Source organism: Mauremys mutica, unplaced genomic scaffold, assembly GCF_020497125.1.
Source record: "Mauremys mutica isolate MM-2020 ecotype Southern unplaced genomic scaffold, ASM2049712v1 Super-Scaffold_100199, whole genome shotgun sequence".
Taxonomy (NCBI): Eukaryota; Metazoa; Chordata; order Testudines; family Geoemydidae; genus Mauremys; species Mauremys mutica.
In genome coordinates, this window is record NW_025423286.1 from 626,645 (window position 1) to 652,767 (window position 26,123).

At 56.0% G+C, this 26,123-nt stretch overlaps 1 non-coding gene and 1 pseudogene across 1 annotated transcript; both read left to right on the top strand.

Moving 5' to 3' along the window:
- Positions 1-17,864: 17,864 nt before the first annotated feature.
- On the top strand, positions 17,865-18,019 carry LOC123359921 (annotated as a pseudogene).
- Positions 18,020-24,167: 6,148 nt separating this feature from the next.
- On the top strand, positions 24,168-24,352 carry LOC123359920. The gene has a single exon (XR_006575941.1). It is a non-coding gene; the product is annotated as a U2 spliceosomal RNA (small nuclear RNA).
- The last annotated feature ends 1,771 nt before the right edge of the window (positions 24,353-26,123 follow it).

Genomic DNA, 26,123 nt, shown 5'->3' on the forward strand with positions numbered 1-26,123 from the left:
TAGACACACTTACACAAGGGCACAGCAGTGTGTGTGTTGTGGAAGCTGGTCTGAGGAAACAAGTGGAATTGATCACTCAGTGAGAACAGAACTAGAGTGTAGTGAGAGCCACATATCCAGCAAGTAGTTGTGGCCGAGTGCTTAAGGCGATGGACTAGAAATCCATTGGGGTCTCCTTGCGCAGGTTCAAATCCTGCCAATTATGCAGGAAGTTGTGGTTCACTCTCAAGCTATGTCTACATGAAAGATTAACATGGCTTTAGCTAAAGTGTTTTAATTGAACAGCTGTTGCATGTCGGCCCTATGCCCCTGTGTCACCAGAGCACATCCATGCTAGCATCTCTTGGGTCACCACAGAGAGCAGTGCACTGTGGGTAGCTATCCCACTGTGCAGCTGGCTGCAGGGTGCTTTGGGAAGGGTTTGCAATGCCTCATGGGCTGGTACAGCATCACATGATGCAGGTTTCTATCCGATTGGTCCATGGCCATCCTACTAGATTGCCAGCTGCTTTTCAACTGCAATGTGCGTGGTGGGGTAGAGAGCATGTGTGTGTGTGGGGGAGAGACAGTGTGTGCGTTGGGGAAGAGTGAGTGTGTCGGCACACTGTCTCTAAGTTCAGACAGCTGCTGGAAGCAACCAGCCCTGAGGCAGGGGACAGCCCCGACATCAGCCCACCTTCTCTCACTGGCTCAGCTCAGCACAGCACTCTCTGTCACACACACACACACTGCTGCCTGCTTAGCTCTGTCTCAGGGGTGCTGGAACAGGGGGTTTAGAGGGCCATGGCCCCACCACTCTTTACTGGCTGTTAGGACAAATGATGGAGGGGGGGGTGAAGGGTGCAGTCTTGGGGAAGAGGCGTTCTGTGGCTGTGGCCTCGGGGGGAGAGGTGGTGTGAGTGTGGGTCCTTAGGGAAGGGGTGTCATGGGGGTGCCACAGTTCGGACAACGGTGCCCCCCCCACTGTAAGGAAGCTTCTGCCGCCCCTGCTCTGTGTTGGCAGAGCAGGAGAGAGCAGAATCCACGGCAGTGATTTGCTCCCTGGGGCTCCAGCAGGGGGGCTCGGGAGGTGATTTAAAGGACCCGGGGCTCTGGCCGCTGCAGGGAGCCCTGGGCCCTTTAAATCACCAGCCTGGGGAAGCCGGGCCGGGCTGGCACAGCGTAACGGCTCTTGCCGGTACCCCATACCGGAACATACCGGCTTACTTTCACCTCCGGAAGGTCCTCACGCAGATCAATAACTGGTTAAAAGATAGGAAACAAAGGGTAGGAATAAATGGTCAGTTTTCCGGATGGAAACAGGTAACCAGTGGTGTCTGTACTGGGACCAGGACTAGTCAACATATTCATAAACGACCTGCTAAACAGTGAGCTGACAAAATATGCAGATGATCCAAAACTCCTGGCTTACTTCCTAGAACGAACGCTCCTTGAGTGGGGTGATCCACAGGGAGTAGCTCAAACCTCCAAAGTGCCTGGCCAGGGGCAGGACATTAGCACAGCAATGGAGGGGTGTGGCAGTGACATCACAAAGGCCTTTTGCAGGACCTCAGACTATTGGTCAAAGGTGGTGGGGAGGTGGTGACCTCACAGAGAGATGCTGACATCAGCCAGGCAGGAGAGGGGTGAGGGGCCAGGGAAACCTCAGAGACCCCTGTGGCTTTGCTTCAGCAAGTCTCCTTCTCCAGGTCTCTCTTTGAGGACTGAGAGAGTATTCGGGTTCACGTACATGAGTGCCAGGAGGAACCTCTTTCGAGTTTTCTCCTTCCCTTTTCCTGATTTTACTAGAAAACAGCCGTCCCTGTTTAGAAGGTAAGAGCCTCCTCGAGGTTTGAATCCTGTTCAGTCTGATCCATCTGGTGACAGTTGAATTCTAGGCATGGAAAACACGAGCTTAAGGAGGCAGAATTTTATTCCACACCTGGGATTTTGTCCCTTAGAATCACTGGGGACATTAGGGTTTGTCCTTTTGGTTTCACCTTTTCCTCCATCCCTCCCTTCCTCCTTTCTCTTTGTCTGTTGTTTCTTTTGTCCTTTCACCTGTTCCCCTCCCAACACCAGGAGCGGTGTGTGTGTGTGTGTGTGTGTGTGTGTGTGTGTTGCGGAGGAGTGCTCTGCAGCTCCCACTGTGGGAGTGTTGAGTCTGAACTTTTTATGAACTGAAACTTAACTCAGACTTCATGTCTCTGTCTGAAACTTTTAATCAAAAAACTCTGACCTGCGAACTACTCATGACCCCTCCCCTCCCAATAAGTAGCCATAAGTAGCCATCTCCTCTTTTGTCTTCTCCAATTTACATTTTAACCTGTTTTGTCCTGTAGAATCTTGATTGATTATGCATGACCATTATGATCTGTTAATCACTTTGTTTACTTCTGTGTATAAACATTGATGCTCACCCCTAATAAACTTGCCACACTTACTCCAAAGCTTGGCTCTTAAGCTAAGGATGGTGTGAGCCCGTTGATCAACGAATTGTTGTCTGGTCTCTGACAGATCTCTGAGCCTTATACCAACTCCGCACTAACTCGGGTGCTGGAGAGGTGAGTAGGACTTGCTTTTTACCTAACAATTTGGGGGCTCGTCCGGGATTCCTTCTGGTGCGGTGCCTCTGTCCAGTGGTCAGACCACTCATATACGAATTGGCAGGCGCCACGGGAGATTTCTCCCAGCCAATTCAATATTGAGGGGTTGTGTACTGGACAGCAGGATAAACGCCAGTTGGAGGGCTCCTGTCAGACACCATGGGTCAAGGGACTAGCGTGCCTCTTGAGAGTCCGCTGGGGATTGTAAATAAGTTATGGATTGAAGGGAAACTCCCAGTACAGACAGGAATGTCTAGGAGGAAGTTGTACACACTGTGTGTAAGGAATTGGACTGGGTATACCGCGGTATTGGCCGACCCGAAGATGAGGTGGCCTTCGTATGGCTCTTTCGAACAGGCTGCCTTAAGAGGAGTAAGGAGCCAGATCGAAAAAGACCATCCGGGACAGTTATGTTACTGGTTTTGTTGGGACACAGCAGCAGAGCTGTGGAAATCTTTAAAGATTATGGCAGTCAGGTATTCTTCCGAGAGTGAACCCCCTCCATGTTATTTCGATGAAGGGTGTAAACCACGGCGTGTTTTAACTCGTCAGTTGGTCCCCACTGCACCTGCCCCTATTCCTCAGCAAGGGGACTCTCTCCAGGGCGCAGAGGGGAATCTGCAGGACTCCAAATTGGAATCTCTGCAGGGTGATAAGGAGGAAATGGAGGAGCACACCCCGGGAGGAGTAGTTACTAGGCAAAAGATCAAGCAGATGCAGCAGGGTGCACACCCCTCTCCTGAGGATAGTCAAGAGGCTGCCCCTGCCAAAACTTTTGTGAGTAGAGAAATGCCTTTACAGGTGCACGACCAACCTTTTGTGAACAATAATGGCGAGATACAACATACCAATATTGTGGAATATAAAGGATGGCTAGAATGGGACTTGAAAGAATGGGGACGGTTGTCAGGGTCCTTTGGGGAAAATCCCCGAAAGATCATTGAACTTTTAGAAAGATTGTTTTTAAGTCATAATCCTACTTATACGGATGTAGATCAGTTGTTAAGCAGAGTTTTGACCGGAGAGGAACGTAGTAGATTGTGGATGGCAGAAAGGACATGGGGGGATAGCAATGTGGTTAATACCACTTGGATGGATAGGCGGGATCAAGCCGCTGGCTGGAATCCCCTAGACTGGAATCAGCCAAGGCTGAATCAGCTGCGGATAGATCGAGAGCGATTGTTAGAGAGACTCAAAGAAATGGCTCGCCGCTCGCCTAATCAGGCTAAGTTCATGCAGATTCGGCAGGAATCTGATGAGCCACCCAGAAAGTTCTGGTCGAGGCTATTGGAGGGGGCCCGAATGTTCACTCAGATGGATCCTGAGAGAGAAGCAGACCACCCTACTCTTATTTCATTTTTTGTGAATCAGTCAGTGCCCCCTGTAAGGGATTATTTCTTAAAGTTTCGCCCTGGTTGGGGAGGTGAGTCAGTCACTTCAGTGTTGGATGTAGCTGATTTTGCATGGGAGAAAGAAAGGGAAAGTAGTAAAAAGAAAGAGAAAAAGGAAGAATATAAGTTGATGGCTTTAGCTTTTCGCGGTGGTATTCGAGGCAGGAGCCGTGGCCGTGGCAGGGGATCTCAGGGTGCTCGGGGGAGAGGGTCCTGGCAACCCCAGCCACCAGGAAATTGTTTTCAGTGCGGACAACCCGGTCACTTTAAACGTGAATGCCCCTGGGGACGCCCAGAGGGTCCGGTCGCATCCGCAGATACTTACACCAGGGACGAATACACTCCTGCACCACCAGCCCAGCCCGTTCCTCAGGCCTGGATCAACTACGGGCAACAGCAGCAGCTGCAGCGAACTCAGCCTTCTCAATGACGGTACCCCGGGGGCGAAGGCAAACAATGTGATGGTCTTATTTCCTTAATGTCTTTAGCCGGCTCTTTCCTCACTTTCTCCCCTCCCAGCAAAGAGCCTCATCTAACCCTTTCAGTCCAGGGACTGCCTGTCTGTTTCCTCATTGATACTGGAGCTACTTTCTCTCTTTTAAATCATGCCCCCTCTCCCTGGCTATCCTCTGAGGTTAAAACTGCAACTGGGGTGGAAGGCAACCCACAGTCTCTGGGACTCACTTTGCCTCCAAATGTTATTTATGCTGATAAATGTTTTTCTCACCGTTTTCTTTTTTCCCCAGCTTGTCCGATCCCTTTGATGGGCCGGGATTTACTCTGTAAGCTTGAGGCTACTTTAACCTGCACTCCTGAAGGGGTAGGATTATTAATGACAGTGTTAGGAGATTCGGCCCTAACTCAGGGTAATTGGGAAACCCCCCCCCCTCTCTCTCCCCTGACCTCACTGACTTGCCTTCAACCCTCTGGGGAATTTCTGACACTGATGTTGGCCTGCTCCTTTCAGCAGAGCCAGTAAGGATTCAAGTGAAGCCCTCCTTAGCCCCCCCGTCAGTCCCCCAATACCCCCTGTCGCTGGAAGCCCGGGAAGGCATCCGCCCCATTGTCGAGGGATTCATTGCACAAAAGCTAGTCCGCCCTCAGCGCACTCCCTGTAATACCCCTATACTGCCTGTCAAAAAGCCTCCTAAAAAGGACGGAGACCCTATTCGTTGGCACTTTGTACAGGATCTACGGGTTATTAATCAGTATGTGGTCCCTCTTCATGCAGTAGTTCCTGATCCAGCTACTGTCATCAGCCAAATCCCCTGGGATGCTGAATGGTTCACTGTTATTGACTTAAAATCAGCCTTTTTCAGCATTCCTGTGCACCCAGACTCTCAATATCTCTTTGGTTTCACCTGGGAGGGACAAAGTTATGTCTGGCAACGACTTCCTCAAGGCTACAGAGACAGCCCCACGATTTTCAACCAATGCCTCCGCCACGACTTGGAAGGCTTCACCAGTCCGCAGGGATCCACGTTAGTCCTATACGTAGATGACATCCTACTAGGTAACCGCGAAGAAGCCGCCCTCCGCATCGATGGTAAGGCACTTTTATTATACCTACACACCAGAGGCCACAAGGTAGACCCTAACAAGATTCAGTGGGTCTCACAGAAGGTCCGATATCTGGGCTTCCTGTTAACCCCAGAGGGGAGACAAATGGACCCAGCCCGCATAAAGACTATCCAAAACTGCCCTCTGCCAAACACCAAGAAACAACTTCGAGGTTTCTTAGGATTAATTGGCTTCTGTCGCCCTTGGTTGCCGTCCTGCGGGGAGTTGAGCAAACCGCTCCACCGACTCACTGCTAACCTTGCTCCTGACCCTTTGCAGTGGTCCCCAGACACGATCCAAGCCTTTCAGTTACTCAAGGACAGTGTGGCCTCCTCCATGTCTCTCCGCCCCCCCAATTACAGCAAACCCTTTCACCTTTTTGTCCACGAGAGGGGCGGAATTGCTAGTGGCGTCCTTACCCAGCTGAGCGGGCCTCACCATTTCCCGCTTGCTTTTTACTCCCAGCAGATCGACCCTGTCGCTCAGGGAACCCCATCCTGCACCCGGACTCTGGCAGCAGCTGCCCTGCTGATCACAAAGGCAAAGAGCCTGACCCTGGGTCATTTTACCACGGTCTGGACCTCTCATGCCTTGTCAGCCCTTCTGCGTAAGGGCACGACCCAAGTCTTTTCGGCCCATCGTCAGCAACAGCTAGAGGCCGAACTCCTAGAAGACACTAACCTAATTTTTGAACGGTGTGGGCCCCTTAATCCAGCTACCTTGCTTCCTGATCTGCCAGTCCTCCAGGATCAGCACGACTGTGTGGAAGTAGTTCATAGCATCTTACAGATAAGGAACAACCTGTTTGACGTGCCACTGGACAACCCTGATTGCATCCTCTTCTCGGACGGAAGCTCCTTCTATGTTGATGGCAAGCGTTTCACCGGTTATGCAGTCACCTCTGAATGGGACATTCAAGAGGCCGCCTCACTGCCAGGCAACTGGGGAGCCCAAGCCGCCGAACTCTATGCCCTGGCCCGAGCCTGCCAGTTGGCCGCTGGTAAGACCGTTACCATTTTTACTGATAGCAAGTATGCTTTTGGAGTTGTGCATTGTCACATCCACCTCTGGAAGTTTCGAGGTTTCCAGACAGCTGCCGGTAAACCCATTCAGCACCTCCCCCTCATCCACAAGCTTTTGGATGCCCTCCAAGAACTCTCGGTCCTGGCTGTAGTTCATTGCCAGGCCCATACTAAAGATGATAGCCCCGTCACCCGTGGGAATGCCCTGGCTGACGCCTCTGCCAAGGCGGCTGCCGTCTTACCCTTAGCCATGCCCACGTTGGCTATTGTGACCTCCTCCTTTACTCCACCGCACCCCGTACCGGTACCCGCTGCTGAACTACAGTCGTGGGAGAGCCTCGGAGCCACTCTGGTCAAAGGGACCTGGCTTATGCCGGATGGCCGAGCCTGCCTCCCTCGCTCCACATACCCCGTGGCAGTTCGCTGGCACCATGATAAGGGGGGTCACTACGGCACGCACGCCCTTGTGGACACCATCGCTCGCTTTTGGTATGCTCCAGGCATTCAACCCTACTGCCTGTCAATAGTGAAAGCATGCAGCACATGTCAGCGAAATGGACCTGCTCCGCCTCTTAACAAAATTAAGGGAGGAAGACCTCCGCCTGCTGCCCCATTTCAACATCTTCAAATTGACTTTGCAGATATGCCAAAGGCTTTTGGGAAAAAGCACCTCCTTGTTTTGGTTTGCCCTCTGACTTCATGGGTCGAAGCTTTTCCTACTGCTAATTGTACTGCTGCCACAGTGGCGAAGATCCTCCTTAGAGACATTGTACCCCGTTTTGGCATCCCTCTCATACTTGATTCAGATCGCGGACCCCACTTTACTGGTAATGTCCTTGGCCATTTAGAACAAGGACTGGGCATTTCACACTCCTTTCATACACCCTACCACCCCCAGTCTAGCGGGAAAGTTGAGCGTATGAATAGGGAGCTTAAGCTTACATTGGCTAAATACTGTCAGGAAACAGGGTTAAAGTGGCCTCAGGTACTTCCCTTGGTCCTGTTTCACCTTCGCACTCGCCCAACCCGTGTATTGGGATTATCCCCCTTTGAACTGCTCTATGGACACCCCCCTTTCAAAGGCGGGGCACTACCACGTGCTGATGTTTCACTATTGGGAGGGGATCATATGACCGCGTGCCAGTTTCTCTCCCTACAGGCTCGCCTCCGTACCCTTTGGAAAGCCTCACAGTTTTCCCAGACCGTGCCGCTGGAAGAACAGATCCACCCGTTCCAACCAGGGGACTTCGTCTGGGCCAAAAAGTTCGTTCGTGGCGACGCCTTCCAGCCGAGGTTTACTGGACCCCACCAGGTTCTTTTAACAACCCAGACTGCAGTGTTCCTGGAAGGACGCAAATCCTGGATCCACCACTCCCACGTCAAGCCAGCCGTAGTGGACCACAGTGACGGATCAGCAGCTCTTGCCACCACTGAGGACACTGCCTCTGACCAGTGGACCAGCTTACCTCTTTCAGACATCAGACTTAAATTGACTCGGAAAAAATGAGAGGACCTTTTATTCTGACAACTGTATGTTTTTTATTATGCCTTTTTAGTTTATTTTCTGCTTATGAAGATAATGCTTTTATTAGATATTCCCACGAGGTTAAAACTCGTATTTTAGGAAATAGAAGTAATTGCTGGGTATGTACTCAATTTCCAGTAAATGCAGAACAGGGACTCCCCTTCACACCCATTCCCCTGACCACTGCTAATATGACTTGGATGCCACCGGCTAGAATAAAAGATCCAGTCCAACACAATCTTACATGGGACAAAACAGGAGTGCCAATTAACAGATATCTCAGGGTAACAAATCAGACAGGATCACTGTGTTTTGTTAAAGAAAAAGGGTCAACTTTTGTGGGAACCAGTAAATGCAACATGTATTTTAATGGCACCGCCTTTAGTAAAAACCTTGGCTTCAAGCCTTGCGCATCCCACTTATCCCATATGTGGATCCCTCACAAGCCTTCAGAGTCAGCTTTTAAGAAACCCTGCTCAGATCACGAGGGTGTCCAACTAATTGCTAAGGGATATACGATTGCCTTCTACAACTGCTCAAGCAGTACTACACTGCTCTTTGAAAACACCACTACCAAATTGTGCCTCTGCGGTTCACACAACGACCCCTCTGCATTACCAGGGGAACAGTGGTCCAACGGGTGGTGGGTTACCTCCTACTTTGAGAAATGGAATACCCGAAACGCAATGTATGGAACATACTGGGTGTGCGGGCCCAAAGCTTATTACTTTCTCTCCCCTGATTGGGCAGGGTCATGTTATTTAGCGTGGCTCACACCACCTTCTCGCATCTCCCTCACCCCCCCCATTTTCCCCACGTTCGTAACATCCGTGAAACCTTCAGAGATATTAATATCCGTGATGGTTTGTCGTGGCAGCGATGGGCTGGTCTTATTAGCTTGAGGGGTGGTGTCATCCGTCTACAGGGACTACTAGAATCTTTAACCAATGAGACTGCGACCCTATTTGAGAATCAGGCCGGGGAAATGTCCCAGCTGCGCCAGTTAGCTTTGCAAAACCGAATGGCTTTAGACATAATGTTAGCAGCCCAAGGAGGGACTTGCGCCCTCATAAATGAAGAATGCTGTGTTTTTGTAAACGACACCTACCCCGACACTTTTCAACGTACCAAACATCTAAGGGAAATGGCTAAGAACTACTCCTCTGGCCAGCCACCTTATGATTGGTGGGGAGCCTTATGGAATTGGTTGCCTGGATTTGGGTGGGTTAAAAAACTCTTGGTGGGTGTTGTTGGGGCCATAGTAATCCTTATAATACTGTGTTGCTGTATTCAGTGTGTTCCCTCCCTCATAAACTCATGTGGGTCAGTTTATTCTTTTTCTGCTTCAGCCAAAGGCCTTACTCTCTTCGAGTTGGCCCAGGCTGAAATTGCCAAGCGGCCCTTGGCTCCTTAGAATGGGGTGTAGCTTTTGGTAAATAGTTATCCCAATAGCTACAAATGGAGGAATGTTGAGTCTGAACTCTTTATGAACTGAAACTTAACTCAGACTACATGTCTCTGTCTGAAACTTTTAATCAAAAGCTTTGACCTGCGAACTACTCATGACCCTTCCCCTCCCAATAAGTAGCCATAAGTAGCCATCTCCTCTTTTGTCTTCTCCAATTTACATTTTAACCTGTTTTATCCTGTAGAATCTTGATTGATTATGCATGACCATTATGATCTGTTAATCACTTTGTTTACTTCTGTGTATAAACATTGATGCTCACCCCTAATAAACTTGCCACACTTACTCCGAAGCTTTGCTCTTAAGCTAAGGATGGTGTGAGCCCGTTGATCAACGAATTGTTGTCTGGTCTCTGACAGATCTCTGAGCCCTATACCAACTCCGCACAAACTCGGGTGCTGGAGAGGTGAGTAGGACTTGCTTTTTACCTAACAGCTTCACCCCCTTATTTGGCCCTCTGGAATGTAGAATTCCAGCCCAGGGGACCCTGAGGAGGAGTCAAAAATGCCCCCTTCACTTATTACCTCCTCTCCAGAGCACAGGTGAGAATCTACAATCCTTTCTCCCCCACCAGCACCTGTGCCAGGATCCCTAAAGCAGAGCCTGGAGGAAGAGGAGCAAGGAGCCATTGTTAGAGGGCTTTCCCTTCCCCCGCCCACTTCCCTGGCTCTTGTTGCAGACAGCAAGCAGCAAAAGACCAGAAGTTGGAAGCGCAGACAAAGGGATGTTTACTGGGGTTAGTTTCCAAGCAAGCAGATTCCAAAGCCCTTCACACCAGTCGGGCTTATCTCTATACACCCACAGAGTCTGTTCCCCAGTGTCCCCCTTCCCAGCTCTGACACCGCAGTTCTTAAAGTCTAGGCCTGTACAGGCAGCCTGAATATTTCTATTCTAACAGCCATTGGCCCCTGTGGAAAAATGATCTATTCAGGGTTGTCCCTAGACATTTTGGTGCCCTACACGGCACCCCTGTCCCCCAGCCTGAGCTGGCAGAGCGGAGCAGGCTGGGGCCAGGTCACTCCACTTCCCGCCGCCCGGTAATTTCAGGGCAGGCCCGACCCCACACTCATGGGGCGGTGGGAAGTGGAGTGATCCGGCCCCAGCCTGCTGCACTCTGCTCCCAGCCTTGGAACTTGGGGGGTGGGAGGGAAACACCCCCCCCCCCAGCACTCACCAGTGGCGCGGCTGGGGGCTGGTGGAGCAGAGCAGGCTGGGGCCAGGTCGTTCCACTTCCCACCGCCCGGTGAGTGCCGGATGCGCATGATCCCTCCTGCCGTCCACCGGGATGTAGCTCAGGGGAAGGCGGGGGGGATGGGGTGGAGCAGGGGTGGGAAGAGGGGGGTGGGGGCAGACTGGGGGTGGGGGGCTGTGGGGAAGAGGCGGAGCAGGGGCAGGGGCAGCTTTCCTGGCCGCCTCAGCCAGCCGGGGGATCGAGTTCACCGCTGGAGCAGTACACAGCTGCGCAGGTCACCAGGAAACTTGGGGCAATTTGGTGTCTCCACATCCCTTAACCAGGCAGTGTCCCTGTGGTGTGGGCTGTCTGCATAGGTCCTTTCTCAATCTTTCTCACCCTCTTGTCTTGAGTCTCCTGTGTCTCTGCTTTCTAAGCACAGACTCACTCTGGCTGTTCAGAGGAGGGGAGGACCATGCCTATGCGTGGCCAGCAGACAGCGACAAAGACCCCAAGGCAGCCTGCTCCCTGCCATGCCAAACCCCACTGAAGGCCACCCACAGACCAGCATGCGGGGCGGCTGCTGATGCTCTGTGGCCAACACCAGAAGACGGTAGGAAAGCAGGGGCAGCCCCCCCGGTGGGGCCTCTTACCGTTCCCACTCATGGTGCTCACTTTGGCAATGGGGCAGGAGATTTTACCCCAAGAGGCTTTTCCCCAGTGGGTGAGAATCAGAGAAACACCCAGGCTCCCAAGGTGCTATGTAGCAAACCCCCTCAAGCACAGGGACAGGCGCACACTTGGAAGAGGGAAACTGCTCCACACTCCAGCCTGGGCAGCCGCCCATTTTCTTTGGCAAGTCAGGAACAGCAAAGGCGAGACTGGAAGCACCTGGGGCTCATGCCCCAGCCTTTGTGACGCCCAAACCCCAACTCCTTCCTGGGGCTCTAGCTGAAGCCAGAGCATTGGCCTGAGCGGCCAAGAAGAGGTTCCAGCCCTGAAGGGAGCAGGACTTTCAGCCCAAAGGTAAAACTGCACAAGCACAACCACGAAGGGACTCGAACCCTCAATCGCCTGATCCGAAGTCAGACGCCTTATCCATTAGGCCATGTGGTCACATAAAAAAATGCCCTCCAGGCACTTCTTTGGAAAAGGCAGACACTGACGCATCCGACGAAGTGGGGATTCACCCACGAAAGCTCATGCTCCAATACGTCTGTTAGTCTATAAGGTGCCACACGACTCTTTGCTGCTTTTGCAGACACTGTGTTTCTCGGGTCAGCTACTAAGGGGGGCCGAGACTCTCCGGGCACAAGAAGTCGAGTTCCCAGTGAGATGTGAGACTTAATTCTCTGGAGCCAGGTGCAGGGCTTTGGCAGGGAGGCTCAGGCATGGGGGATTGGGGTGCAGCGGACGGACCGGCTGTCTAGGTGAGGAGATTTAGTCGCACTGAGGAGGAGGAATCCTGCTGATAGGCAGTAGCCAGGGCCGGTGCAACCACTAGGCCAACTAGTCGGCCGCCCAGGGTGCCAAGTGGTTGGGGGCACCAAAAATCGCACTCAGGGGAGGCGGGGGAGTGGAGGTGAGCTGGGGCAGGGGGCTGGGAGGTGCGGGGGAAGGCGTGCAGCAAGCAATGGGGGGGAGAGGGCGTGCAGCAAGCAATGGGGGGGTGCAGGGGAACCACTCCCTGTCCCAGCTCACCTCTGCTCTGTCTTCTCCCCTGAGCACGCCGCCCCTGCTCTGATTCTCCTCCCCTCCCAGGCTTGCGGCACTAAACAGCTGATTGGCACCGCAAGCCTGGGAGGCGGGAGAAGTGGAGTGGCGCCGGCGAGCTCAGGGGAGAAGGCGGTGCGGAGGTGAGCTGGGGTGGGGAGCTGCTGCAGGGGGGCTGCCCGACTCTTCCCCATGGCCCCCGCCCCCGCTCCACCCCAGCCCCTGCACTCACTGCATGGTAAGTGGAGTGACCCAGCCCCAGCCTGTTCCACTCCCCTGGCTCCCAGCCACGCCGCCGGCGAGTGCTGTGGGGCGGTTCCCCCCTCCCCCAAGCTTGGGAACCAGGGGAGCAGAGCAGGCTGGCGCCCCAGGCCTCCGTGGGGAGAAGCAGAGGGGGGCTGGTCCCAGGCCACCGTAGGGGATGGGGGGCTGACTAATTCCTGCGGGAAGTGGAGTGACCCAGCCCCAGCCTGCTCTGCTCTCCTGGCTCCCAGGCTTGTGTTGGTGTTGGCTGGATTTGTGCGGGTGTTTGTGTACATTAGCAATTGTGTGTGTGTGGCTGGATTCATGCATGTGTTCATGTATTTTGAAATTGTGTGTGTGTGTGTGTGCATGCTCTGCTGCCCTCTGCCAGCACGACAACCGTTTCTCTGTATGTCACAGCCCCCATACCACTGACCCCAGTGGAGATTTCCCCATCTTACAAGGGCTGGCTGGCCTGACCCTTCTCCCCTCTGCGGAGTGTGGTGGGGGCTGCAGCTTACCCCCTGTGGGGTGGGAGTGCCACGGTGTGGGGTGCTGGTCTCCAATGCACCTGGAGAGCAGCTCAGGTGAGGCAGGGCAGGGTGTGTGGTGTCCGTTCTGCATTGCCTGGTGCTGGGCCTTTGCACAATCCCCAGCCACGCCGCACAGCGCACCCTGAGAGGGAGTGGGGGACCAAGCACATGATCCTGCATGAGGGGATCATTCTCATTGGTAGCCGTCCAGTGGCAGTGAGTTCCACAGGCCTTGGCACATGCTGTGTGGGGAAGGAGGTCCTTGTATTTGGAGCAGTGGGAGTGAACTGCATGCAGTTGTGTCTCTGAGCACGATTGTGGATATTATGGTGTGTGTGGGGGGGTGATTGTGAGTGTGGCTGGGGGAGTGATTGTTGATGTCTTTGGGGGTTGGGCTAGCATGTCCCTCTGGGTGTGTGGTGTGTGAGTATTCTTGGGATTGTGTGACTCCCTTTGTGAGTGTGTGTGTGTGTGTGTGTCACTTGCTGCAGGCTACAAAATCCTGCAAAGCCATTTCCTACTGGTTAGCCCAGCAACACACTGATACAAACAGTGTCACAGATGCACACACACATACAGAGTAGGGCTCAGCCCCACCAGCAGGGGGCACCAGGGACACACACGTCTCTCCTGGGCCAGCTTGGACAATTTCCCATCACGACCCGGCACAGTGCTGGTGCCCCCACACGGGGGTGGGCAGTGACTGAGCGGGGGGGGGGCAGATGTGCTGGATCTGTACAGACATATTGGAGCATGAGCTTTCGAGGGTGAATCCCCACTTCGTCGGATGGATTCAGAAGGAAGCACTTTGGGAAAATCAGTCACGGCCCTTAGCAGAGCTGGGACACGGACCCAGTGACCCCTGCACCACCCTGGGAGGGCAGTGGAGTCTAGTGGTCAGAACAGGGAGGGGGCTGGGCACCAGGACCCCTGGGTTCTATCCCTGGCTCTGGGAGTGGAGGGGGTCTAGAGCACGGGGACTGGGAGCCAGGACTCCTGGGTTCCATAGGGGAGACTGTTTTTTCCTGGGCTCCCCTCTCTAGAGATCCCAGCCCAGCCCCCTAGCGGAGAGTGAGTGGCAGCGGGGGAAGTTGCTCTCCCACTTCAGAAACATGATTCAAAACCCTCCCCCCATTGGCTGTGACATCAAGGACCTTCCTCCTCCCCAAGGCAGGCAGTAAAAGCCCCGCCCCACCAGAGAAGGGGGGTGGTCTAGTTGCACCCACAAAACACCCACTCATGGTTGCACAGAAACCCCACACAGCCCCCTGCTAGGACAGGATCTGCTGCTTTCTTGTCACCATGAGCTGCTCCCTGCCAGTCACCACACCCCAGTCACACGCCCTTGGTCACTATGCAGCTCAGTGGCAATCACTGCCCCGAAGTGACTCCGGCGCAGGCACCCACAGCACGAACTCCCCACACCGGATTCTGGCCACACGCAGAGAATTCTCTCCGCCGGGCTCCTTCGGTTCCTCTCGCTGCTCTGCGTCCTGCCGCCAGACACTGCTCATCTGCATAGCCCCGCCCATGGACACGTGACACCTGCTGTCCTTTTGGTCGCAGGTGAATGAGTTGCCTGCGGGGACTTGCACGTCACCGCACGTCACAGCCCCAGCGCACGTCACAGACGCTGGGCGGGGATTGTCTGTGAGCCCCGCGCTGGGGGCGGGGCTTCAGGGAGAGACCCAGCCCCATAGACAGCCTGGGGCAGGGAGATATTGGGGGAAGGGATGAGGTGATGGGGAGAGGGAGAGACCCAGCCCCATAGACCTGTAGGGACAGGGGATATTGGGGTCAGGAGGGGAGAAGGGGGTTGGCAGAGACCCAGCCTGGGGTGCAGGGGAAATGGAGTGGGGTGGAGGGAGCTGGGGGAGAGAAGAGACATGTGGGGTGGGGGTGTGTGAAATGTTGGTCCAGGGAATCTGAGTCTCTCCCAGGACATGCTGTGCAGGGGGGAGCACAGGGGCAGGGAGAGAGCCCCAGCCCCACAAAGCCGCAGAGGGATATTGGGGGTAGGGGAGGGGATGGAGGGAGGAGAGACCCAGCCCCATAGACCCCCAGAGGCAGGAAATGAGGGGAGAAGGGGGGAGGGAGGGATCCAGCCCTATAGACCTGTAGGGGCAGGGAGATATTGGGGGCAGGAGGGGAGAAGGGGGGTTGGCAGAGACCCAGCCCGGGGTGCAGGGGAAATGGGCTGGTTTGGAAGGAGCTGGGGACGAGAAGAGACACATGGCAGGACACATGCTGGGACAGGGAAACTGACTCACTCCGAATACATGCGGAGCAGGGCAGGGCGGAGGCAGATCATGCTGGTCCCAGGGTAATTTCGGGGGGTTCTGATTCCCCACTCAGCCGGGGGTCTCCCCTCTGGGCTGAGGAGCCCTGGGGTGGGGCGGGTGCAGGGGTGTGTGTGTGTGTCAGGCTGGGGGAGCTGCCTGGGCAGAGGGGCTGGAACTGGGGGGCTGCAGCAGCCCCTGGCTTGACGTGGTTTCCATCACACCCAGGGGTTACAGTTGGTTCGGTGGCTCAGCACCCCCCACTATACAGATTGTTCTGGCACCACTGGCCTAGGGTCACCGTCTAGTGCTCAGGGCCTGCCTGGCTCTCCTAGAGCAGGGCGAGCGCCCAGCTCTCCTGGGGCAGGGATGGCGAGAGCTCTGAACAGATACTAACAGCGCCGGGGAGCCTGGACGAATATTAGTTGGACAGAGAAGCCTGGAGCAGTTTTATCAGAGAGCAGAAATGAATCCCGAACACAGCACTGGAGCTGCAGTGCTCGGGGTGTGGGCCTGGGTCTCCTGCACAGTCTCCCTGCACCCCCTCATGGCATAACAAGTTCCCTGCAGAGAAGCAGAGGTGCGGGACCGAGGGGTGCGGCGGGGGCTGCAGCACCCCCATGTCTCACTGTGAAAAGCTCCAGCTGCTGTGGGAACAAAGCCAGCATTATTGTGTGATTCCAGAGAACCCCTGAGCTGTGCTGCCCCTGTGCAGTGTGAGCGGGAATTGCATGTTTTCACATTGCTTGTGAACACACCTGGGTACAGTTCACAGGCTTTCAGCACCCCTGACAGGCTGATTACAACACCTGCAGCCAATCAAGGCAGAGCTAATCAGGATAAAAAGGAGCTCATTCCAGTTTGTGGTGTGCGTGTGAGGAGCTGGGAGCAAGAGGTGCAAGGAGCTGAGAGGGAGAGGGTGTGCTGTGCTGTGCTGTGCTGTGCTGTTGGAGGACTAAGGAGTACAAGCGTTATCAGACAGCAGGAGGAAGGTCCTGTGGTGAGGATAAAGAAGGTGTTTGGAGGAGGCCAGGGGGAAGTAGCCCAGGGAGTTGTAGCTGTCACGCAGCTGTTACAGGAGGCACTATAGACAGCTGCGATCCACAGGGCCCTGGGCTGGAACCCGGAGTTGAGGGCAGGCCTGGGTTCCCCCCAAACCTCCCAACTCCTGATCAGACACAGGAGGAGTTGACCCAGACTGTGGGTTCCACCAGAGGGGAAGATCACTGAGGTGAGAAAATCTGCCAATAAGCACAGGACCCACCAAGGTAGAGGAGGAACTTTGTCACAGCCTCTAATTGCAGCATTTTTAAACGATCTGCATGCTGCTTGCAGGCTCCTAACACTTGCCCCAGCAGCTCCTTTTAACTTCCATTCAACCACCTGTACTTATGCCGATAGGTTGACTTTAGGTCTTTAACTTTGATTGGTAGCCGAGAAGATGGTAAATTGGAGAGAAATCCATTCTTCATTTGCTTGTTATTTCCTGACTTCTTTATTCATCGCCTTTTCCTTATTTCCCTACAGATTGACTAGATCTGGGTGCTAGCAGGGGGCCCTGACGGGCTCCTTATTTTCTGATTTCTTTCGGAAGCATTGAACTTGCCAGGGCACAGTCAGATTCTGGATGCTCATGTAAATGTAACACCTCAGGCTCAGCTTTAGTTCTGTTTCTCAGGTCTTTTGGAAAATCGATCTTTAGGCTGACATGTAGCATCCTTGCATTAGGAGATGGCTAATTAATAAGACCATAAACCTTGGCAATCAAATGGAACCTGAAGTCCACAGAAGAGCCCGAAAGGCCCTTGGGGAGTGGAGTGCAAGTTGAGGAAGACTTCCCTGCACAGCTTCTCTCTCAATACTCATTTTCCTGGATTGAGCACAAAAATTGGGAATCAGCTCAGGGTAGGGTTATACCATGTGTGTGCAGTGGTTAGACAAGAAACTGGACTGGTATGGAGCAAAACACTTGTGTGTGCCTGATGACTGTACGTTTGAGAAGGATCAGAAAAGAGCATTGGGGCTGCGGGATAGCGCTTGCATAGGCTTTCTTTGGCCTGTTTTGCTGTAAGAGTTAACAGTGAGAGATTGTTCGTCACAGGTCAGTGGGTGGGTTTATGCAAATTAGGAGCATATAGGGAAACCAGCAAGAGGAAGGAGGGTGAAAGACTTCTCTGTCTTTGAACAGAATTGTGTGTTAAGGGCTCTTGCTTTGAATTCTTCCAGTGGAGTCATTTCGGGGAAGTGATCATCACTTCGAGTTACCTAGTTATCAAGTGTTGTGAATGGTGTTTGGTGCGTGTCTGGGAGCTCCTCGTGCTGAAGTAGAAAGCAGTGGGGGAAGAGCGGCTGCCTAGCATCCGAAACTCTTAGCATTGCTTCTCGGCTCCTTGGAGCTAAGATCAAAAGTGTAGTGTCTGTTCTTATCAGTTTAATCTTTTTTGATATGAGATTTCATACTAAGGGGACCTGACTATGTCCCAAGGGACAGACCCTGTGGCTCCTGCACTACAGCCCAGGGAACCAAGCCCTGTCCAAAAGCATTCTGCTGCCCTGCACAGGCTCCCAGCTATAGTAGCCCCTAGGGTTCCAGGAACATGCCGAGCCAGGAAGTCCGAGGACCGAGGTGCTGCCGCAAGGAGCTCCCGTATTCCAAAACCGCTGGAGCGAGACCCCACCACGCAGGGGAGCAGGCGCCATGCTCCCCAGCTGCCAGTGGACAGCACCGCTATCTGCTTGCCACCAGACAAACTCCCACCTGCTCATCAGCAACCACAGCCTGAGAAGCCTGTTCCTGAGGACCAGCAGCTGAAAGGAAGCATCCCTGACGACCGGCAGCTGCAAGGAGCCCACCCCACTGCCGAGCGCCATCTGGAGGAACCTACAGCCTCACCATCTCTAACACCAGCTGGAGCCCGTTCCCGCCCGCCTCAACTGCCGGAGGAGACGCCCACTGACCAACCGCTACTCCTCATGGGTAAGTGCCCCATTACACCCCAGCCCGGACCCCTGCCGGGGGACCCCACAGCCTCCCTCCCAGGAGCTGCCTGCACTGCGCTGCTGCTGCAGGGGCTGCCTGAGGAGCCCCGCCGCGTGCTCCGGCCACTGCCTGAGACGCGGAGGAGTCCCCGCCGCAAGCCCCGCCACGTGTCCCAGCTGCTGCTGCCCGGGGATCCCAGCCCCACGCCCCGGCTGCCGCGCGGCCAGATCGCCGCTCCCGATCCCCTGGGGGACTCCTGCCCCGCTCCCCGGCGGCTGCCCGATCGGCCCGGGGAGCCCCTCGGCGTGCCTCCGCTGCCGCTGCCCCGGGATCTCAGCCCCGCGCCCCGGCTGCCGCCGCCTGATCGCCCCGAGCAGCCCCTCAGCGTGCCTCCGCCGCGGCTGCCGGAGGCGCCCGGGGATCCCGGCCCCATACCTCGGCGGCCGCTGCCGGAGCCGCCCGGGGATCCCAGCCCCGCGCCCCGGCTGCCGCCGCCGCTTGGGCTGCCAGGGGACTCCTGTCCCCTGCCCCGGCGGCCGCTGCCCGAGCCGCTGGGGGATCCCAGCCCCGCGCCCCGGCTGCCGCTGCCCGGGGCTCTAGGGGACTCCTGCCCCGCGTCCCGGCTGTCGGCTCTGCTCAGGCAGCCTGAGGTGCCTGGCCACGTGCTCCAGCCGCTAACGGCTGAGCCGCCGGGGGATCCCTGCCCCACGCCCCAGCCGCCTGTGCGGTCTGGAGAGCCCCGCTACGTGCTCTGGCCGGAGCTGCCAGGGGAACCCTGCCCCACGCCCCGGCTACCGCTGTCTGAGGGGCTCTGCCGCACGTTCCTGCCACCGCTGCTCTGGCCGGGGGATCCCTGCCCCCTGCCCTGGCTGCCGCTTCCCGAGCGGCCCGGGGAGCCTCGCGACGTGCCTGGGCAACTGCCGCCCGGCCCGTCGGGAGACTCCTGTCGGGAGCCCCAGGCGCCGCCACTCGCGGCGCCTGGGGAGCCCCTTGATATTTTGCAGCAACCGGGAGTCTGCCCCCCCGCGAATGCGCCGCCCCAGACTCCGCGAGACCGGACCGCCGGCCGCCGATCACTGCAACTGCCACGAGAGGCCTCTCCTGCCCTCCTGCGCCTATCAACCACACCCCCCGCAACCCAGGAGCCCCAGCTGCCGCGAGACGACCCCCCTGTTTTCCTGCGATGGCCGGACACGCCTCCCGCACCCCAGGAGCCCCAGCTGCCACGAGAGGACTCCCCTGTCCTCCTACGGTGGCCGGACACGCCTCCTGCACCCCAGCAACCCCTGCCGCCGAGGGGCAACCTCCTACAGGACACCCACACCTCCCAGGAACTCCAGACACTGGGAGAAACCCCAAATACTCCCGGGACACAGCCACTGCTGGAGGATGCCCCCCCCACCACCAGCCGTGTGATGGAGGACGACCAAGAGGGCCCTAACGCTCCACAAAATGGCCGCCCCACCCTAGACACTGTCTACCTCCAATACCCCCTCACTACAGATGCGCTCATCTGCCCCATCTGCCCGCTGCCTCGACGCTTTCCTCGCCTCGGAGGGCTCACCAGACACCTGAGGAGATGCCACGGCCGGTCCACCGCCTTCAGCTGTGCCCTCTGCAGCCTGCCTTTCGAGTCTCAGAGGAAATGCAAGGTGCACCAGACCAGCTGCAAGAAGGCCCACACAACAGCAACCGCGGCACCGGTCCCCCGCCACCCTGTGCCCCAGCCCACTGCTCCCGCGCCGCAAAGAGCCAGAGCGACCCTGCCGCCCGCCGCCCGGAAACCCACTCCAGCCCCCGAGCTGGTGGACCAGGGCACTGCCGCCAAAACGACGACTACCACAACGAGAATCACTGACCGAGCCCCTACCAACTGGAACCCCTTCACATCCACCCAAGTCGCCCGGAAGCTCTCTGAGCTAAGGCGTCTCAGTGCCCCTTCCAACCAATATGACCCCGCCCCGAGAAGGGCCAGCGCTCCGCCACGCGTGGCCGCCCGAGACCCTGCCGCTGGAGGCACCAATGCCGGCTCCCGACACACCCTGCGAGCACCAGCCACGAGGGTCACCAACACAACCCCCCAGCCTGCCCTGCGAACCTCACCCACCGGAGGAGCGGGGACCACACCTCAGACCACCCCACACACTGCTACCACTGGAGGCCCCGCCGCTACGACCAGACCACAGCACCAGACCCCCATCGCCAGACAGACCGGCACGGCCCCAAGAGACGCCAGGCCAACCCCGACCACCAGACGGCCGCACGCCCCCACAACAAGCCCTCGGACGACAGCCGCACACGGAAGCCCGGGCACCGCCCCTACGCCCACTGATCCGAACCAAGCCACACCATCAACCAGCAATGCTACAACCCCACCAGCGTCTATGCCTCAGGGGCCAACCGAGAGGTCCCCCGAGCCACAAACTAGGTCACCTATCAACCAAACTGCAGACACACTACCCACGCAGGCCGAGGAACACGAGGACCGGCGATCGACGACTAAGCCAGCCACACCCTGGCAGACCACCTGGATCGAGAAGCTCCAGGCAGCAGCCTCCTTCGAGGAATTCGATCTGCTCGTTAACAGGCTCACCCAGGAGCTGTCAGCAGAGACCGCCCCCAAGAGGACGCCTAACCAGGAGACCACCCGGCCTGCTTTCAGACGACCCGCCCCGAATCGCGCCACCTCCACAAGAGGAGCCGGAAGAAGGAATGCCAGCCACCGCTACGACCCGGCAGCAGCTTCAAGGATCCAGAAGCTGTACAGATCGAACCGCCTCAAGGCCGTAAGAGAGGTCCTCGATGGTCCCCCGGCATACTGCACGATCCCGCCCGAGCGCCTCTACCGCTACTTCCTCGGAGTATTCGGCGGCACGCCCAGGAACGACGCGCAGCGCCCGGAGTGTCTCCATCCGCTGCCCCGCATCGCCAACGCAGACGGGCTAGAGGCCGACTTCACGCCCAAAGAGGTGTCGGCGCGGCTCTCCAGAACCAAAAACACCGCGCCTGGAAAAGATGGCATCCCCTACGGCCTCCTCAAGAAGCGAGACCCCGGCTGCCTCGTGCTCTCCGGCATCTTCAACCTGTGTCGGCGCTTCGGCCGGTCCCCCACCTCCTGGAAGAAGGCCATGACGGTCCTGATACACAAGAAGGGCGAGCGAGATGACCCCAGCAACTGGAGACCCATCTCCCTCTGCTCTACGATGTACAAGCTGTACGCCAGCTGCCTGGCAGCCAGAATCACAGAGTGGGCGACGACCGGGGGAGCCATCAGCCCGGCCCAGAAGGGCTTCATGCCGTCAGAGGGGTGCTACGAGCACAACTTCCTGCTCCAGACCGTCCTCCAGACGACCAGGAGGGCGCGGAAACAGTGCGCGATAGCGTGGCTCGACCTGGCCAATGCCTTCGGGTCCATCCCCCACCACCACATCTTCAGCACGCTACGGGAGTTCGGGATGCCGGAGACCTTCCTCTGCCTGATCCGAGAACTCTACGAGGGCTGCAGCACCACCATCCGCTCGGTGGAAGGGGAGACCGCCGAGATCCCCATCCGCAGCGGCGTGAAGCAGGGCTGCCCCCTCAGCCCCATCATTTTCAACCTCGCCATGGAGCCGCTCCTGCGGGCGATCTCCGACGGCACCGACGGCTTCGACCTACACGGCGAGAGGGTGAGCATCCTGGCCTACGCGGACGACCTGGTCCTGACTGCGGACGACCCCGAGAGGCTACAGAGCATGCTCGACACCATCGGGAGAGCCGCGGACTGGACGGGACTCCGTTTCAATGCCAAGAAGTGCGCGTCCCTCCACATCGACGGGAGCAAGAGGGACTCGGTGCTGACGACGGAGTTCCTTATCCAGGGCAAGTCCGTTGTCCCCATGGCGGAGGGGCAGGCGTACCAGCACCTCGGCACGCCGACGGGCTTCCGCGTCCGGCAGACCCCCGAGGACACCATCCGGGAGATCCTGCAGGACGCCGCCAAGATCGACGCATCCCTGCTGGCGCCGTGGCAGAAAATCAATGCCCTCAACACCTTCCTGATCCCCCGCATCGCCTTCGTCCTGAGAGGATCCGCCGTAGCAAAGGTGCCCCTCAACAAGGCGGACAACAACATCCGGCAGCTGGTGAAGAAGTGGCTGTCCCTACCCCGGAACGCCAGCAACGAGCTCGTATACATCGCTCACCGTCACGGGGGCGCCAACGTCCCCCGCATGGGAGACCTCTGCGACATCGCGGTAATCACGCACGCCTTCCGCCTCCTGACGTGCCCGGACGCCACAGTTAAGAACATCGCGACGACCGCCCTGCGCGCCGCCACCGCGAGGCGAATCGGCAGACCCCCCTCCGACCAAGACGTGGCCACCTTCCTGAGCGGCTCCCTGGATGGAGAATTCGGCCCGTTCAGGGGCGACGTCGTCTCGCTGTGGACCCGCGCCCGCAACGCCACCCGCCGACTGGGAAAGCGACTGGGATGCCGCTGGGTATGGAGCGAAGATCGGCGGGAGCTAGGAGTCCTGATACCGCAGATCGGGACGGAGGACAACACCATCGTCAGCCCTGGAGCCAGAGGCATGCTGGAGAGGTCGCTGAAGGCCGCCACCCGCGCGCTCTACGTGGACACCCTGAAGAAAAAGCCGGACCAGGGCAAGGCTTTTGAGGTCACCAGCAAGTGGGACTCCAGCAACCACTTTCTCCCCTCAGGCAGCTTCATCCGTTTCGCCGACTGGCGGTTCATACACCGCGCCCGGCTGAACTGTGTCCCCCTCAACGGAGCCATCCGCCACGGGAACCCGGACAAACGCTGCCGGAGGTGCGGGTACGGCATGGAGACCTTGCCCCACGTCCTGTGCAGCTGCAGACCCCATGGCAGAGCCTGGCAGCTGCGTCACAACGCCGTCCAGGACCGCCTGGTGAAGGCCATCGCCCCGCACCTGGGAGAGATCGCCGTCAATCGCGCCATCCCCGGCACCGACAGCCCGCTGCGCCCAGACATCGTCGTCACGGATGAGGACCGGAAAAAGATCATCCTCGTCGACGTGACGATCCCGTTCGAGAATAGGACCACGGCCTTCCACCAAGCCCGAGCCCGCAAACTCGAAAAGTACGCTCCCCTGGCTGACACCCTGCGAGCAAAGGGCTACGAGGTCTACACCGACGCTCTGATCGTTGGGGCCTTGGGCGCCTGGGACCCCCTTAATGAGCGCGTGCTGCGGACCTGTGGGGTGGGCCGTCGCTACGCGCGGCTCATGAGATGCCTAATGGTCTCGGACGCTATTCGGTGGTCCAGAGACATTTACACAGAGCACGTCACCGGCCACCGTCAATACCAAGAGTGAGCCGGCGTGACTCCACGCACCCGCAAGGGGGAAGAGACCTGTAAACTTCCTCTGTAGGACTTTATCCCCTGAGCCCTGAACCAACCAAACTGAACTCTGCCCTGTGAGGGGCACCCTATCACCATTACCCAGTCCGCTCATTTACTCACGCCCACGACTATCCATAACCTGTTTGTATGAGTGATGTGCCCTCACTGCTTGCTGGCTGTACCTTGAACTCTCCCACCGTATACCCCGCATTGGGGACATGACAGGCTGTGTTTATGTATATGCTGCCTAACACCAAAATGCTAACATCCCCCCACAACCTGTATGTTACCCCCAATGACACAATAACTGACGCTTCAAACACTTTGTATCGTTTATTTTAAATATTCTCTAATAAAATTTAAATCTGTTCTTATCAGTTTAATATCTGATAGGTCCTTTATTTGAGGACTGTATATTAAATTGATTTTTTAAACAAGGGGCTGGAACTGGAGCTTGCTCTGTTCTCCCCATGCATTGACCTGGTATTGCAGTGTTTCCAGGACCAGTGCCTCTCCTTCTGGGGAGAATTGTCTGGTTAAAAAGCAGAAAAAAGTTTCATTTTAAAGATGCTGATTTGAGAAGATTTTTTAAAGTAGTTGAAAAATCAGGTTTTTTTATCACTTTGGTTTCTTCATAACAACATATTGTTAAAATTTCTTGGGAGTGTTTTCCGAGTCTACAGATGTGAGTTTTTGTCTTGCTGGAGCATTGTTTTAAAAGCTGGGATTCTTCTGTTTCCTTTAAATCTTTTTAACAATATGAGGGACGAATGCTTTCTGGACTGAGGGTCTGTTTGGGAGATGGTTGGTTGGGGGGGGGTTTGTGTGTGTGGGGGGACACACACACACAGATTGGTAATATTTGAGTCACATGTATATCAATAACTGGATGAGTTACACAGACTTCTCTCCACCCAGCCTACGTTCCATGTATCTTGACTGAGCCTGTCGCCCACCATCCCAGAGCAGAAGCCTGAAGCCTGAGCCCCATCGCACTCCCTCAGTTACAGCCCGGGAGGCTGTGGCCACAATAAAAGCCCCTGGTGGCCACATTTGAGAAATGCTGGAGCCTCACAGTAAACAAATCCCAGCAGGTTTGTCACTCCCTGTCCTGCACCCTGGGGATTTCCTGCCCTCTCCCACCCAGACCAACCTCCCTGGAAGTTCCCACCCCCTGTGTATTTACTGCCCTTTCTCCCCGCCACGGGAACCCGCCAGCAACTCCCTGATAATCCCTCCCTCAACTGGCTCCACTGCAGCCATTTCCCTTCCCCGGCCCCTGGAAGGACGGAATGAGCTGGAGCAAAACATGGATGTTGCTCTGCAGCCTGTTAGGGCAAAAAGGGCAATTGGGGACATGTCAGAACAGGAAATAATTTCACAGCACAATTCCCCCCAGGCTCTTTCCCTGCACACAGATATTCCAGCTTGTCCTGCATGGGACAGAAACATTCAAATCTAGGGCTGTCAATTAATCGCAGTTAACTTACACAATTAACTTTAAAAAAATCATGATTAATCTGTTTTAATCACACCGTTAAACAATAGAATACTAATTTAATTTTGTTTTTCTACATTTTCAAATATATTGATTTCAATTACAACACAGAATACGAAGTGTACAGTGCTCACTATATATAGTTTTATTACAAATATTTACACTGTAAAATATAAAGTACTGTAGTGCAATCTCTTTATCATTAAAGTGCAACTTGCATATGTAGATTTTTTTTGTTGCATAAGTGGACTCAAAAAGAAAACAATGTAAAACTTTAGAGTCCAGTCAGTCCTACTTCTTGTTCAGCCAATCGCTAAGACAAACAAGTTTGTTTACATTTACTAGAATAATGCTGCCCGTGTCTTATATACGTCACCAGGGGGCACCGCTGCAATGGTGGTGGTTGGGGGGGATGATAAACAGGCCACTGCCTGAAGTGGCCACTACCACAATGGTGTGGGGAGAGGGGGAGGGAGATACCAATAGGGCACTGCCACACCAGGGCACCACGGGGAGGTCACTGCTCCAATTAGTAGAGATACACATCGGGTAGTGCCCCAATTGGGGGCCCTACCCCAGAGAGAGAGGGGGCTGGGGAGAGAAGAGGGAATCAAAGGCCACTGCCTCACTTAGCCACCAGGGGTCACTACCTAAATAGGGGACACACACACACAGGGCACTGCCCCACCTGACCAGCAGGGGTCACTGCCCCAATTGGGGGATATACAGAGGGTATTGCCCCACGGGGATGCCAGGGATCAGTGCCTGCCATACCTGGCACAGGGGTAGA